This window comes from Cynocephalus volans, chromosome 2 (genome assembly GCF_027409185.1).
Source record: "Cynocephalus volans isolate mCynVol1 chromosome 2, mCynVol1.pri, whole genome shotgun sequence".
In the NCBI taxonomy this organism is placed as follows: domain Eukaryota; kingdom Metazoa; phylum Chordata; class Mammalia; order Dermoptera; family Cynocephalidae; genus Cynocephalus; species Cynocephalus volans.
In genome coordinates this window covers 139,977,097-139,993,917 of record NC_084461.1, presented here as the reverse complement: position 1 = coordinate 139,993,917, position 16,821 = coordinate 139,977,097, and positions in this window count along the sequence as shown.

Below are 16,821 nucleotides of genomic sequence, written 5' to 3'. Positions count from 1 at the left end.
ATAACTAAACTGCTAGTATTTATGCTGAAATTTACAGGTGTACAATAACCAAGATTGTTATCATATCATTGTTTATAATAGCAAAAGACTGAAAATACCTGAATGTTCATCAACAGAAGGCAGGTAAAAGAAATTATGGTAAATACATATAGTAGAATATAGTATAAAGTTACTAAAATTAAAGAGGCAGCTCTGTGTAATTATGTAGATAAAATTCAAATATATAAGCAAAAAACATGCAGAATGATATACTATATCCATATATGATTACAGATGCACAGAATATTTCTGGCAGGAAAAAAATGAGAAAGAGGTAATAGTAGTTGCCTTTGGAGAGGAGAACTAGGTGGTTGGAGAGAGAGAGAATTTTCACTATATATATTTTGGCATTTTTGAATTCTAAACCATGGATACTACCTCTTCAAAAGATACTTTTTAAAGAGCTTGAAGAAAATTAGACAAATATTCAAACTTTCTCATCCTATTCTAAAAGGGTCTTGAAGGCAGATTTTTACCTGCATGATCTGAGTATTATCACCAGGCAGGAAAAAATTTTAAGATATTAATTAGTGTTCTGCTTTATTTTTCCCTCCTCCCCTTTTCCAAACATGTATTCAGACCCTTAATAATTCCTTTCCTTAGGGAGTTGTGCAGGTAGAAAGCAGAAGCTGCTTGTCAATGCTTCCTTCCATCTTTTGTAAAGCCCCAGCACTTTGAAGAGATTATGGCAGTAGACCCAAAAGGGAACAAAGAGGTGTGCTTTTGAGGGAGGAAGGAAGTTCCTGTAATCAGAGAGTGATGACTCACCTGTTCTGCTTATTATCCCATCCCCAGCTCCTAAATAGTGCCTAGCACAGAGTAGGCCTTCATGAAATGGCTATTGATAAACAGATGAATCAATCGATGCCTAAACACCCTCCCGTGAAAAGCATCTGTGCTGCCTACAAACAGATTTCTCTTAAAAATCTACTTTCTGTCAACCCCCCCAAACCAGGGCAGTGAACCCAAAACAATAAAATTACTTCTAAGAAAATGAACTGTTCCCTAGTTGCAAATTGGCTCTGGATGCTGCTGCTTCTCTCCCATTTACACTCTTTTCAGGTAGCTATTTCAGGTGATGGCATTATCATCGATGGAATTCAATAAAGCGACCAGTTTTCTAACCTCCCTCCCCCTCGACGTTTCTTTTCTATAATCCGTCTTACAGCAGGAGACCATCATCCAGTCAAACAACGTTCAACTTCATCTGCATTACCGCTTCAAGGAAATACGCAGAGGGCTCGCACAAACGGGTGTGTAGGAAATTTAGTCTTTTAATGGGTTCATTCTTTATTAGGTATTTATTTCAGGAGGTGAAGTCCTAATTAGATTAAGTAGAGACGCTAAAGAAAAACTATGGAATTTTACAGAGAGATTCCAGAATTAGATGGATTTGGTTTAAATTTCCAGTTTTCTTTTTATTTTCCTTTCCTCGGTTGGCTGGAGAAATCCACAGGGCAATCTCCAGCCCCTCAGATAAGAGTTTGTGAAATGAAACCTTGCCAACGTTTTGTGTGAGGAAGTCGTATTTGTCTTTCTCCTACGCAAAGTGATTGTGGGGCTGGAATCTAGGAAAAAGCAGCTCCCGAGCCAATGGTGAACCCGATCTACTGTGGCAGATGAAAATAACAAAGGTGGTGGTCTAGATGTTTGGCCTCAAGGCACAATTCAATTTTCAGCTGTTTCAAAGCTATTATGTCAAAGGCTGTTTGCATAAACATAATGTTGCCGGGGTAATCTTGGGGAGACAGGAGTGGAGACGTCTGCCCTCTACTGCCCAAAACGGAAATAGCAGCTGGACGTCCCCTCAACCCAGAATTGTTAACTACGAAAAAGGCTGCTGTCCCCCCAATAAAGGGCCACCTCCAGAACTTTCTGAAAGTTTTTTTCTCAAGCTTTAAAACCAGGAGTGATTAATCAGTGTTGTTGCAAGGGAGAAAATGCAGTAGGCTGAGGATGTGATGAGTTGACTGATGATGTGGGAACCTAGGAGAAAGCTATTTCCCTTCTTAGATTTGAAAGAAAAGTCCCTTCACCCAGCCATCCACCCACACATATATATTTATATCATCACATAGATATTTAATATGTTTTTTAACATAGAAAGAAGAAACAGACAATGACTCACAGGAAACAAAATCAATACATTTCAGAACAGGCTAAAAATGTTACCATGAAAAAAATAATGCTTATGAGGGCAGGAGTGGGAGGGGAGGGCTTCTAATTTCATGTAGGAGTTTAGCTATTTTTCAGGTTTTTTCTCTTTTTCTTTGTTCTTTTCTTTAATAAAAACTGTGCCAAGCTCTATGCGAAGTGCATTACCTCCTCAGAGAACCACGAATAACATTTAAATGTTTCTTCCAAAGACAGATTATTTTTTGGTGAAATACAGCATGGGACACTTCTGGGGAGGATTTTTCCGGGGGGTGGGGAGTGCTGGAGGCCCCAGACAAAGAGGAAAGTTAAGTGCAAATAGGTGAAAGATGTGTTCCAGGGGACACTGATGAAAACCCAAACCTGCACAGAGTCAGTCTCGAACCAGATCTGGAACAGAAAGCCATCCATCAGATCACTGTGATCCCAGATGGCACAGAATTAATCTCCAATTGGATTTTGTAAACTAATTCCTATATCCAGAGTTGTTTTATAAATGCTTTGTCGTCTAAAATGTCAAATACCCAGGTACCAAATAAAGCCATTGCATCAAGACTGTACAATATAAATACACACATGAAGTTTATAGTCTAGTAGAGTTTATAGTTCAGTGAAAGAGACTGGCATTCATCAGATAACATAATCAAGTCATTGACTACAAAATGAAGGAAATAAAAAATAGTGTTCATAAGACATATTTAATAAGATATCCATACTAAGATAATCCCTAATATGGTAAAATATTTGTCTATAAAAATAAAAATATCTTCTACGTGGCATCTTCTCTCATTCCAGGTCCTCTCTGAGGTCTTCTTCATATGGTTTCTCATTAAATTCACTACACCCCATGAGGTAGGCATATTATTACCCCATTTTACTGATGAGTAAACTGAGGTTCAAAGAAGTAAAGTAACTTGTCCAAGGGCATACAACTAGTAAATAAATCTCTAAGTCCAACGTCAACACCCTTAGGTGCTTCTTACTTTTCTAATTATCTAAGCTAACCATATTAGAAAATTCAGTCAAGAATTTAGGTTGAGGATCAACAGTGTTCACATTATGCAGAGCTACATTATGTTTCTTAAAGTTTCGGGGAAAAAAATAGAGTTTATCTTAAGCAATAGGGGAAAGGGTGGTGACAGCCTGGACTAATTAGTAGATAAATGTGCTTTCTGAGTTGAGACTGCTTGGGTTCAAATCCCAGAGCTTCCAAGTACCATCCATGTGACATTGGGGCAAGTTTCTTCATATTCCCAAATTTCAGTCTCCTTACCTGTAAAACAGAAATCATAATGATAGTATCTACCTTTTGGAGTTGTTTGTGAGGGTCAAACAAGGCAATCCAGTCTATCTGAAGCACATGGAACAGTGTCTAGAACAGAGTAAGCAAGTGCTTCTGTATTTTGGATCCATGGTGGAAGCACAGATGATAATCTACCTCAGAGGGTACTTGAGAAGATTAAATGAGATAATATTTGTAAAGTTCTTAGAACAGTGCCTGGAACCATGAAAGTGATATATAATTGTTGCATGAAAAAAAAAATCCCCCTGGCTGCCCATGACTAAAGAGAAAGAGACTTGGCAGCCACCATCATCCCAACGTCAGCGATCACAGCTCTGAGAGGAACCATGCAGGAGCCCCATCTAGATGTCTGAGGCCAGAGCATTTACAAAGGCTCTAGTCTAGCTGAAGAACGGTCTTATGCTGCACGTTCATTTGCATGTGTTAGTGAAGCCTCTGTGTTGGGACTCTGCAGAACTGCTGTGTAAAAAAAAATAAACACATTACAAAAGGCAAAGGGGTTCCTTAGGTTTTCCCACGTTACCAGCGGTTTGCCTCACCCTCTCACACAGAAAAAGGAATTCAGGGCTTGAGGGAACTTCTGTCTTCTCAGTGGGTGTATTAAAGGATAGGGAGGCAGAGTAAAATAGTAATTAGGGACATGTAATTTGGAGTCAAGAAAAACTGGGGTCAAATTCCAGCTCCACCTCTTACTTACATATGACCCCAATTGAGTGGTTTGAACTTTCTGAGACTGTTTTCTCATCATTAAAATTAAGAGAAATATAGTATTTTCCTTATAGGTTTGTTGGAAAAATGAAATAGGATAACATAAGTGTTTATCATAAAAAATTATAATATAAAACAAACAATGGCCAGTATGTATTGAGTGCTGACCATGTCAAAAGGCTTCTTTCTATATCATATCTGCCTCACAACAACCTAGCACAAATATTGCACTAATGGGCAATTAGTCCCATTTTACAGATGATGCTTGGGATAATTGAGTCATTTGCTGGCATAGTCAGGATTTAAAGTCAAGTCTGACTGAGGCTGAGACATAATGTTCTATAAGTGGTAGCTATTATTTCCTTTTGTGTCATCCATTTCTCAATGATTCAAACTATTAAACATTTCTTATGTGCTTAATTTTGTGAAGCCAGGGCCTACGAGCAAAACCAAGCATGATAAGACAAAATTCTTACCTTCATGAGAGCTGACCAGTTAGGTCAGTTGGTTAGAGCACAGTGTTGTAACATCAAAGTCAAGGCTTCGGATCCCTGTACCGACCAGCCACCAAAAATACTAATAAGAAAATTCTTACCTTCATGGAGATTTTAGTTTTATTTAGACAAGATACAGACATCTGATGAATTACCGCTCCCATTTCCATAACCTCCCAGATATAACTCGAGTCCTCCACATACAATATTCAACTTCCCCCCACACATTTGACTTCTAAAAACCTTATCTCCATTACATGAAGTTAACACTATTCAACATTAGCACATTAGTTAGGAATTCCTAAGATGATGCAAGGTATTTGGGATATGACAGTGAAATCATATATTCACCAGTCCGAGTACATGCTTGGCACAGATATCCATTATTTTTCCACCTAACACCTATACATATAATAGCATCCCAACCTTGCTCTGGAGCCTCCAACTCTCAGTCCATGTGCTTTGGGGAGAGTTGATTCCACTCCAGGCTCTGACAGTGTGTTTTTAGTAGGACAACTGAGAAATTCATATATGTGTTTTTCATTCCTGTCTTTTCCTCTTTCCTTTTTCCTGTGTCTGATCAGGTACCAGACACCAGGCTTCCCTGCCCAGGGGAAGGTCTGTGCCTGCAGAACACTTTTGTCCCTGGCTTTTCTTTCCAAAAGCCTGCACTGGCAATGACAACTGATGACCACGGATGTTTTGGTTTGGCCTACACAGAGTAATTTTAAATGCTTGAGCCAAATTTGACACAAAGGAGATTACTCATAAAAATCTGGATTTCTGTTTTTTCTTGAAAAATCAGAAGATCCAGCAACACAGGGCAACATGGGTGACAACAGTAAGCCAGAGCTGAGTGGCAGCCCTGCTTTAGACAGACCAAGTGCCCTCTACTGTGCCAAGACCTGCAAGCTGCTATGCTCACTTCCCTCCTACCCAGCCTCTAGGTAGAGTTTGCAATTCTTGGCCTAAACCTACAGGGGAGAGAGAGTATGCCAGAAGTCCTAAAGAGATAGGAGAATAGGGTTGAAGAGTAGAGGAAATCCTCTAATATAAGCAAAAAGAGAAATATGTTCTTTCAAGATTAAGCAGGAGATTCCCAAAGGCTGAGAGAGGAGACAAGAAGGCTTTGGGGCCCATGAGCAGCAGAGACCCAACTGGGGATGACTGGTAGTGTTCCAGAGAGATAGTGAGACTTTCGCAAAGAACGGCTGTGTAGTTCTCTACTTTGACAAATGACTTCCTTGTTCCAGCTGTGGCACAAAAGCGGCAGGACAGGTTAATGGGTATCTCAGCAACCATCAAACACTGATGGCCTAGGACCCAGGGCCCTCCCCAATTCCTTGACTGTTACAGACCCCCTTAGCACTTCTGGGGATGAGGGAAGAGATGGTCCTCAGGACTAAGCAAGGTTGAATTTCTAGCCCACCAAGAAATGAGGGCTTGGGTTGTTTTCAAGGAAAAAGAATACAATGTTTCTTGAGCACATGAGATTGAGAACTGCTACCATTTCAAAGTGCTCCAATGAGTCACAGGCATCCCCCCAAAATTCCTCCTCCCTCGCTTTTGCTCTGGGTATTTTCATACTTCTGGGTGGGTTTTCTCAGATGGCCATTCCTGTTTGCACTGTTCCTGTGACTGCCACCGCCTTGGCCTACAGAAGCCTGGGTTTTATACTGTCATTAGTCTGAGGATGTTTGGAAGTTTCTCTGTTACTCTGACCTGAACACTGTGATCCTGAGATGTAGCAGCAAGCCCCACATTCCTCACACATTGGATGAAGCCCAGTTGATAGCTTGTTAGCTGACAGTAGAGTTCAGCTCAGGCAAGTCTGCAGAATGGGGGGTGACAAGATACACCCTGTGATCTCTCTAGAACTGAGAGAGAAAGTATAACCTTCTCTGGTTGCTCAGGAGGCAATGTTTCCACATGATTATCAAGAGCACCAGCTTTAAAATCAGACAACCCAAGTTCAAATCCTGGCTCTGCCACTTACCGGGATTTTTTTTTTTTTTTTCTTTTTTTAAATCTTAGGCAGCCTCAGTTTCCTCAAAATAGCACCCACCTCACAGTTTTGTCACATTCCATAAGACAATGTATAGAAACCGTCTAGTTCAATACCTGCTCATAGTAAGAACTTGAATAAGGGTTAGCTGTTAAAATAATAATTCTTTCTATTAATGGAAAACAGCCCAGGCCCTCTGAGAATTCAGGACCTGGATAATAAAACCAGCTAAACCAACATCTGTCCAATGATTTCATCTACAGAACATACATTAAACAAAACATAGGACACAGAGCCAGCATGGGGCTACTCCAGATTCTGCTAAATCTAGTGTAAATACTGATTTGCTTCTCACTGCCCATAGGAGAGAACCAGAGCTTCCCTGTGCTCCAGGAAAATGGATGCCAATACACGTAGGGTGTATAAGAAAGGAATTTCACAAGGCTTCCAGAGAATAGGAAGGAGCCAAGAAGAAAGATAAGATTACCCAAGTAAGGTCAGCCAGTAGAGCCTAATGGTCAGGCCAGAGCTATCTGACAAAATGTAAACCAAGTCTTTGTTGAGCATTTTGCTATTCTCTTTTTGGAGATGTCAGAATGTGCCCTCCCTATTAGGCACCCAATGCTTCACGCTGACTTTTTGATGCCCAGGGTCTCAGAGTTAGCTCTGCTCTCTCTCAAGTAACCTCATACACTCTGAACCTCCTCGTAACACCCCCAGCCCCGGTCAAAACCTGTCTAGGATTCCCTTCGCTTGAAACTCTGCTTTCTTCTCACTAATCTGAAAAATTAATTTATTCTAGAGTATTATGGGTGGATAGAGGTTTTCTCCATTACCACTTTTATCAAATCTGCATTTTTATCAGCCTTTTAAGATCCCCAAGAGTGAGCATTAAAACTACCTCAAAAGTGACTAGGACTTGGTGTGGTGTGAACAGCCTTGGAATGATGGATCAGTTGCAAACTATGAGAAGCTGCATAAACATGACAAGGCATGAGCTTTACTGGCAGAGGCAGTGCTTCACACACCAAGGCAAGATGGTGATGCCCATCAGCGCTGTGTAGGCAAAGCCTCCCACTTCCCCCTCACACCCTGGTCCCCTCAGCTGGGCTGAGTCCCAGGCACACAGAGACTGCAAAGGAGGCAGATGTGTCACGGAGAGACTCCATGGCCCACAGACAATGCCACTTGTAAAATCACCTCTCTCTGGTCTTCACATAGCATGCAAACATCTATGAAGAAATATAAGAGAATTTCCTTTTGAATTAACACCTAAGCTCCTTGAATGTAAGTATTTCTTTATGATGTATCTGGGACTTCTCAGGTCCTTGAAATCTACATAGGATTGCCTCAAAATCCCAGTTCTTGTAATGAGTAAGAAGCCCTACATCTCCCCAAGATTTCTGTAATTTCCTGGAATTTATTCTCTATCTCCCCCTTCTTTCCTAACTTTTAAGTCCAGGGCATCATCTCTACTCTCCACTGAAGGGACCCAGATGTAAGGTTCAATCCTTCCTCAGGTTGCCCCCAAAGAATCCCCTCAGAGAGCTAATAGTGAACAATGAGCATTTTCCTAAAGATTGCATACAGAAGCCAGCGCATGCCCTCTAGCAAGCTACATTACAAGTCACATTAAATGACCTCTATTGGCTGACCCACTGGATAAATCTCTTGCTACCTGTGACCTTGTGGAACTTACAACCAATGCCCAAACATTGGTTCTTCCCAACCATGTTTGTGGAAGTTGTGCTGCTATTGTGACTATGCAATTTAATTCAGTATAAACAAACAGACAAAATATAACAATACAGCTCTCATTTCTATCAAAACTATGTTGAATGCTTTGTACAGACTTGATAAAGGTGTACTTATAAAGGGAAATTACTGTCAGGTTTGATCTTTGAGAAAAAGATAACTATGAAAGATAAGGGGATAGTAGTAAACCTCTTGATGGATTCTGCACTGAAATTCCTTCCCAAGTTTCCTTTAAATTGGTGCTCCAATTTTTAAAAAAATATAGACTAGAATTCACAGAGAATGAATTATGAAGTGTCTGGTGCAAGAAGGACGAGGAACCCAACAGCAGATACTCGGCCAGAACAGAGAGCTTGGCCAGACATCAAATGGGAGGTAAATGAACACATGCTCGTATGTTATGTGTCTTAGGTTAAAATAAAACATATAAATGTGTTTTCTTATGATATCTTGATTGAACCATCTTTTTCATTAACTATGCAACTGCTCCTGTCATGGCACGTTAGAGGGTTTAAAACTTCACAGTTGGCAGTGCTGTTTTCAAAGTCACTTCTCAAGCACCCATCCCCAGAGTGTACCCTGACCAGCCCTTTCTCTACCCAACACCTAGCTGCCCCTGTGATTTCAGGTCTTCTCCCCTCTGTCATGCAGAATAAGCCAGAACTCTCTGACTCCAACTCCCAAACTTACAATCACCAGGGTTTCATTTAGCAGAAAAACAATTAACAGCCAACACTAACACAGTGCTTACTATGTGCCAGGCTCTGCTCAGTGCCTTATACCTATGGAGCTCGATCTTATAAGAGAGGTAGCATTTACAGATGAGGGATCTGATACACAGGAAATTAGTTAATTTGCTCAAAGTCACACAGCTAGTAAGTTGCACTCACACCCCAGAGCCCATGTTCTTAGTCATGGTTAGACAGCAAAAATTTTTCACATAACCTATTCTGCCCTCTTTAGCAAATGGTAGGTTAAAAATAACAACAACAACCCCTCCGTATTATACAATATGTTTACATGTAGGTTTATTTATGTATTAATATTTGTTGAATACCTGCTACATATGTCAGACACTATATTAGTGCTAGGGACAGAGACAGACTCAGTGCCCACCCGCATGGAGCTTACAGTCAGGTCAGAGTGGCAGGCACTGAACAAGTAATTATGAATATGACAAGCACAATCAGATAACAAACTCTCTTTATAGAGAGTGGCAAGAAAAGCCACAAACCGGGAAGACATATTTGCAACATAAGCGAGTAACAAATTTAAACAGAAGACAATAAAAAGAGAAAATTAGCAAAAGATGTGAACAGACATTTGACACAAAAGGAAACAATGAATAGCAATAAATACGTAACGATGCCCAACCTTATGAGCATTAAGAAAAAAAATGTCAATCTCATTGAGATACTATTTCACATCTACCAGATAGGCAAAACTAACAAGTCTAACCATACCAAGCACTGGTGAGGATGTGGAGCAATGGAAACTCCCATCCACTGGTGGTGGGATTGTAACTTCTATAAACACCTTGAAAAACAATCAACATAAAGTAGAAAATGTACCTATTCTCCAATTCAACAATTCTGCTCCTAAATGTACACATTAGAGAAACATTTGTCCATGTGTACCAGGAAGACATGTATGAGAATGCTGATAGCATTGTTTGTAGAAGGAAAATAAAAACAAAATGTAAAACCACCCAAATGTCCATCAATAATATCTTGGATAAACAGACTGGAACATATTTATTCAATGGAATGCTGTACAACAGTGGAAATGAAGGAAGGGCACACAGTTGTCTTCAAAATGATTGATGCTGTCTTGTTGTTAAGCTGGGTGGTGAGTGTGTGGTTGTTTATTAGCACCCTTTACACTATTCTTATTTGTTACATTCAGTCATTTGTCTGTATATCTTACTATATTTACAAAAGGAGCAGAATATTATAAAGAAGAGGAGCAAGAGCTAGCCGAGGATATACCTTTTTTATATTTTCTATATATCCTCAGGTTCTGATGGGTCCATGACCTGCTTTAATTCTTCATATAGCGAAATAGTAAATAGGAAAAAGTTCAATCAACTCAATCAATATGGACCATCAAATCAGATCACTGTGCCCTCAAAGTGGATTTTTTAAAAAGGCATGAATTGTCTAAGTAGACGAATTTCAACAGAGTCCCCCTCATTACGTGCTGTATAGACATATGTCCTGATCTTCATTCTATCGCTCAACATACTAATCTACTGAAAACTCAAGTTTGGAAGTGATTAGAGAGCCACAGCTCCCTCACCACCTGTTTCCTGAGTTTCCTCAAAAGATCTTCACGAGTTTTGCCAAAAGAAGAATAAGAAAAGTACCTTGAAACCTGGATGATTTTTCAGAGCTTGTGTTCTAACCTAGGAGTTTATGGAAAGGCTTCAAAGGGTCCAAGAAATCCCTGAAAATGTACACAAAACATTGCATTTAAAGGGCCGGCCCGTGGGAGAGTGTGGTGCTCATAACACCAAGGCCACAGGTTCAGATCCCATATAGGGATGGCCGGTTGCTACTTGGAAGAGCATGGTGCTGACAACACCAAGTCAAGGGTTAAGATCCCCTTACCAGTCCTCTTTTTAAATAAAAAACATTGCATTTATGTGGGTGTGTCTATGTCTAGGGGAAGAGTGCACGAAAGCATCAACTGAGTTTCAAATGTGACCTTCTGAGAAGCCGCCAGACTGCAACTTTAATGCGATGACGAATCATGCCCATTTGCCTATGACTGTCCCAGTTTTAGGCTGAAAGTTGTGTATCCTGGGAAACCCCTCAGATCTGGCATAACCAGAATAGTTGGTTACCCTAACATAGAGTTGCCAGATAAAATGCAGAACACATAGTTAAATTTGAATATCAGAGAAACAATGAATAATTTTTTAGTATAAGTATGCCCTGAACCGTATTTATTGTTAACCTGAAATTCAAATTTAACTGGGCATCCTGTATTTTTATTTGCAAACTCTGGCAATCCTACTCTAATAGAATACATAATTAATAATAGGAATAGCAACAGAAGTAGCAATAGTAGTAACAATTATTGAGTGTTTCCTTCATGCCAAACACAATTTCTTACTCAATCCTAACCAATGCAGTAAGTAAGGATTAAAGAGGTGAAATGACTTGCCCAATATCATTCAGTCAATGGCAAAGTCAGATTCAAATCCACCAAAATCTGTTCTGTAAAAAGGGAAAAGGGGAATGCTGTATCTCAAGAAGACAGAGGTGGCTGGGTTTGCCACCTGGATCTCCCTAACCCCACCCTTGAAATCAGTCTAACCCATCCCCAGGCTCTGAGAGCCCCTGAAGAGACTTACATATGTGAAGCATTAGCAGTGCAGCTTGGCAAGCATCCTGTTTCCCAACCTCTGCTCTAACTCCCCCACTTTTCTCACAGGCTTTATCAGGGAGACTTTCCCTGAAGCGGTGCAGCCCACGAGAGTTAACAGCAGATTCAAACACCAGCTGAAATTCATTTGCCTCCTTGAGCTGCTTCCTGTTCTCCAAAATCTAGTATCACTGTGCCCAAATATTCTGCAGGTTAGAAAGGGACTTGCACAGAGATGACCAACTGTCTCAATTTGCCCAGAACTACAGGGTTTCTGAAGATGCCAGACAGAGTGCTAAAAATGGGAAAGTCCCTGGAAAACCAGGACAGTTGATCACCTTACCTTCCTGGCAGATTAACTACACGCTTCCATTGGTATTATCTCATTTGATCTTCAAAGCACAGCCCTTGGACAGAACCATTTTATACAGTAATTGCCCAAGTGTACATGGTTATGAACCACAGAGCTAAGCCTTCCAGGTGTGTTTCACTCCGAAGCTGGGCTCAGAAGTGCAATAATGCCCTGGGTTCTGGAGTCAGACTGCCTGAATCTAAACCGTGAGAATGATGTTGGGTAACTTTATTAACCTTTCCTAGCATCCCAGTTCCCTCGTCTGTAAAAATGAGGATGACAGTAAAACCTACCATCCCATTTTGTACAGATAGAGATAATGCATTTTAAAGTCAGCACAACATCTGATGCTTAACAAGTGTTTACTAATGGAAGCTATCATTACTCCATCCTATTGCTAGAAGAATGAAGTATGGAAATAGGTTTGTCTTTTCTGACATCCCCCAAATGTCCTTCTTTCCCCTTACAACTGGTTATATACATCTATCATCAATGTTTTTCCCTAAATATTTTTTAAAGCTGTATTTTTCACTGATACTATCTCATTTGAGTCCCATATTCCGATTACAAGCTTTGTCTCCTAGGACTTCCTTTTCTTCAACCTATCTTAGCTGTCTTTTTCACAAGCTCAAAGGAAGTAAAGGTGAGTCACAATTTACTTAAAGAACAAATCCCACCTGACACTCCCCACCCCTTCCCACCCCCACCCCAAGTAATTTGATGAGCACAGGAACCGTATCTCCTTTATTTGCTTCTGAATCACCTCTGGTGCCCAATTAATGCAGGTGCTCAATAAATATTTGTTGAATTTTTTAAACAGTCAATATCTATTCACCCATTATCAACTATTCTTGTTACTCTGTTTTTTGTTGTTGCTGCTGTTGTTGTTTTTATCTCTTTTAACATTTACTTGTATGTTTGTGGGGTACAGTGTGTTGTTTCAATACATGCATATACTGCACAGTGATTTGTTTAGGGTAGACAGCGTAGTTATTCTGTATCTGAAATAAACCACCCCACTTTCTCATTCTCTCCTTGAAAATATGACTATATTCTATGACTCTTGTTTCACAGTCATTTTTAATCTTCATCTTAAAGTTCCTAATTTTCAAGTTTACAGTCAGACAATGCAATTCATCAACCCAGTCACATGAAGAAAATTGTTCAGAATAAGTAGGAACCAAGGAATGAATGTAGGGTAGAAAGAACCCCAAACCAGAAGTCAGAAGAACTGGCCAGCTTTAATTGGATTGGCTGTCAATTAGATATGTCTCTGGAAAAAAGAATGAGAGAGAGATCATTTGTATAGTCCTTGCTATGGCCCAACTCTGTATTAAACACTTTCTACCAATTTTGTTAAAATTTAATTTCCCTGCCAAGAAACTGTTTCTATCCCAGTTTTAAAAAGTAAAGATACTCAAGGAGTTTGACAATTTGATCCAAATTATATCTATTAGGAAAGTCAAGATTTGAACCCAGTTCTGTTGACTAGAAAGCACAGATTCTCACTTTTCTCACCTCCACAGAGTTGTCTCCTTAAAATATGAGATTATAATAAAAAATTATTTTGTTCAATCAGTTTCTAGTTTATGGGCCCAATAAGCTTCCCATGAATCAGTCTGTATCATCAATTTAAGCCCCTGCTTTCCTCCAGGTAAAATGAAGATGTTAAACTGGACGATGCATTTAACATTTTAAATCCCGTGACTTGGTGCCAGTGTGCTGAAGATCACTCTAAAAAAGAGCAGCTAGTCGGAGCCCTCAGAAGAAGGCAGCCTGTGTGTTCAAGCATCCATCCTTCCAGCATTATCAATCTGATACATTAATATGCTAATTGCAAGCGCAGAAATGTGAAACTAATGCCATGGATCATTCAAGTAAAGGCATCCAGGTAGCACCAAGATACTAGAGAATTGAAATCAACGTGATCACACAACTTTGAGAGAGTTGTGGCAGAACAGGGAAGGTGTTCTTCCATTATGCCTTCTTAACAGACTGTTCATTCCAAACAGTCCAACAGAAAGAAGGCTGTCCTCCCCATTTCATCTGGTGTTGGTATTGTCCATGCATAAACTGCATTAGCAGCCTCTTCCATCCCTCCAGGAGCCCATCAAAATGTAATAACCCTGACGCCTTAGGGCTGGGTAAATCTGTCGCTCTCCTAATCCCCACCCAGCTTTGAAGGTTTGGCTGACTTGAATAGATGGGGCTAAAAGAATGATCCAGTTGGCTTTTTTAGAATCTTGACTAATTGAACCATCTGGTGGAGGACACAAACCATGTCATTTTGGGCATGACAATCTTAAAGAAGCTGCCAGCATGTGCAGTATAAAAAGGATTGGTGACATGTCGGTGATGGCTATAGGGACACATAGCACATCTGCCAGAGTGGACCTCGAAATAGAACTACCTCAAAGTAAAATCATCTTTTTTCCCTCCAGGACTCCTGTTCTGACAGTCTAGAATACCAAATATATGCTTACATTTTTTTCACATCCCTTGCCTAAATAAGGGCATTCCTAGCTTCCTGTTTTTACATGATTCATTTACAAGCCTCACATATTATCAAAATAGTAAGCCACCTACATGGTTCAATTTGCAAGGGCCCTTCAAAGTCCTCTTGTCCTATGTCCCATGCCACCAATCCACAAAAATATGTATTAAACACTGGCCTTGCCACAGTGGCTGATATTCCCATTGTATACTTCCTTCAGATTAAACGTTTATGTACCTCTCTAAGATGTGGAAACATACTGTGTTCCATGGGATTCCTCAGAAGCAGACCTGGGAGGAAGATTTGTCGGCAAGGAGTTCACTAAGAAAATGCCCACAGGAGAAATTTGTAAGGGAGAGGCACGAAGAGGGAAAAGCTGAGCAAAGGCTTGATTTCTGGCAGATCCCCACAGAGCAGATCTTCATCCTGATTCCACAGGGAACCCTGGAGTATAAGTCGTGCACCTCAGGGTTTGTCTCATTTTGTTTGAGGCAAGGAATCTGGGCTTTTATATTCCTGCACAGGTCAGTTAGTTGTGACTGACAACTAACTAAGAGCAGCCCCTGGTGGGTTAACCCCCAGGCATTTCCACCTGAGCATTTGGGCGAAGCCACTCCAGGAGCCAAAGGGTGTCCTTCAAAGAGAGTGACAGAGGCAGGTCATAGAAGCAAAAGCAACCAGGGGAAGGAGCATGAAATGGATCCAAGGAGATCCAAGTGGAGCCTGACAGTGTCAGCCACACACAGGAGGCTTTTCTCAACCTTCAGCAGATTAGTACAAAATAACCAGGTTAGCCTTAGAAGAGAGCAGGATCCAGAAGGAAGGATGCAGATGGCAGGAAAGTTAAATGCCAAGAAGTGTTTAATGTCTGTGTATCCTACTAGCCACAGGTCTCCTTGAGAACAAGGACATGGGATTTTCAAAAGTCACCCCGCTCCTGGGGAAGCAGGCAGGTGGAATGTGAGGCCAACACTGCATGCACCTCTGCCAGGAGGACTGATCCATACATTCGTTCACTCAGCAAACCTTTCTTGAATGGTCACGGGAGATGTTGAAAATGCTCTAATGAATAAGACAGTCAAGGTACATACTGTTATGGAGTTCCATTCTGATGAGGGGATCTAAGTATAACCCAGTAAACCAACAGATAATGTAAGACAATGACAAATGCTGGGACAGCAATGAAAAGGAGTAACAAAATAGTGATGGGGTGAGATGGGGGTGACTTTGGCAAGAGTGAACAAGGAAAGCCTTTCCTGGGCGATGTCATTTGAGCAGGGACTTGAATGAAAGAGGGTTTATATCCATGCACAAGTCTGAGAGAAGTTAGACGGTCTGGTTTGGGTTTTAAAATATCACTGTGAAGTAATGCCCTCTTTTCTAAGAGCAGGACCAACGCTGCTTAAGATAGCCCCTCCATTGTGTGAAAGTTAGGCGGGAAAGTGGGGGTGGGATGGGAGGAGCTCCGCTTACTGCAAAATTAGCTCTTGTACTGTTGGCTTGCTTGCATTGGCTAATACCTCTTGGCACGGTGATCCGGCGACCGAGTTGCCACGATTGCAGCTTTAAAAACTGAGAACAAAGATGGTGCAGTGCCGCACCTTGAATTGGCTGGTGCGGTCCTGGCTGCTGGAAATAAAAATCTTTTTCTCTTTTTTATATCAGTCTCCAAGGGTGATTTTCTCCTGACACCTTTAACAACTGCAGCTGTCATGTGGAGGATGAACTGTTTGCTGGACAAGTATAAAAACCGACCAGTTGGGAGGCTTTTCCCAAAGACAAGGAGTGATTGTCACACCTTTGACTTGGGTGGTAGCAGTGGAGATGACCAAGAGCAGAAGACACGAGGAGACACTGGAGGGAAAGGACATCACCCAGAAGCTGCATCTGGGGGAGAGGGCTATGGAATCCAAAAACTACTTTAGGCTATGCCTGTCTTCTTTCCTTAACCTGCCTATCTACTACAGAAAATAATCAGGTTCATTAACATCAAGAGTCGATATCCAAATACATTGACAGCATAGAGGACCTTGAACTCTTCTAGCCCCAGTGCTATCCTTTCCAAAACCCAAGTCCAAATTCCTCTAGAATGGGAGTTGGCAAACTTTTCCCATAAGGTGCCAGGTAGTAAATGTTTTTGGCTTCACA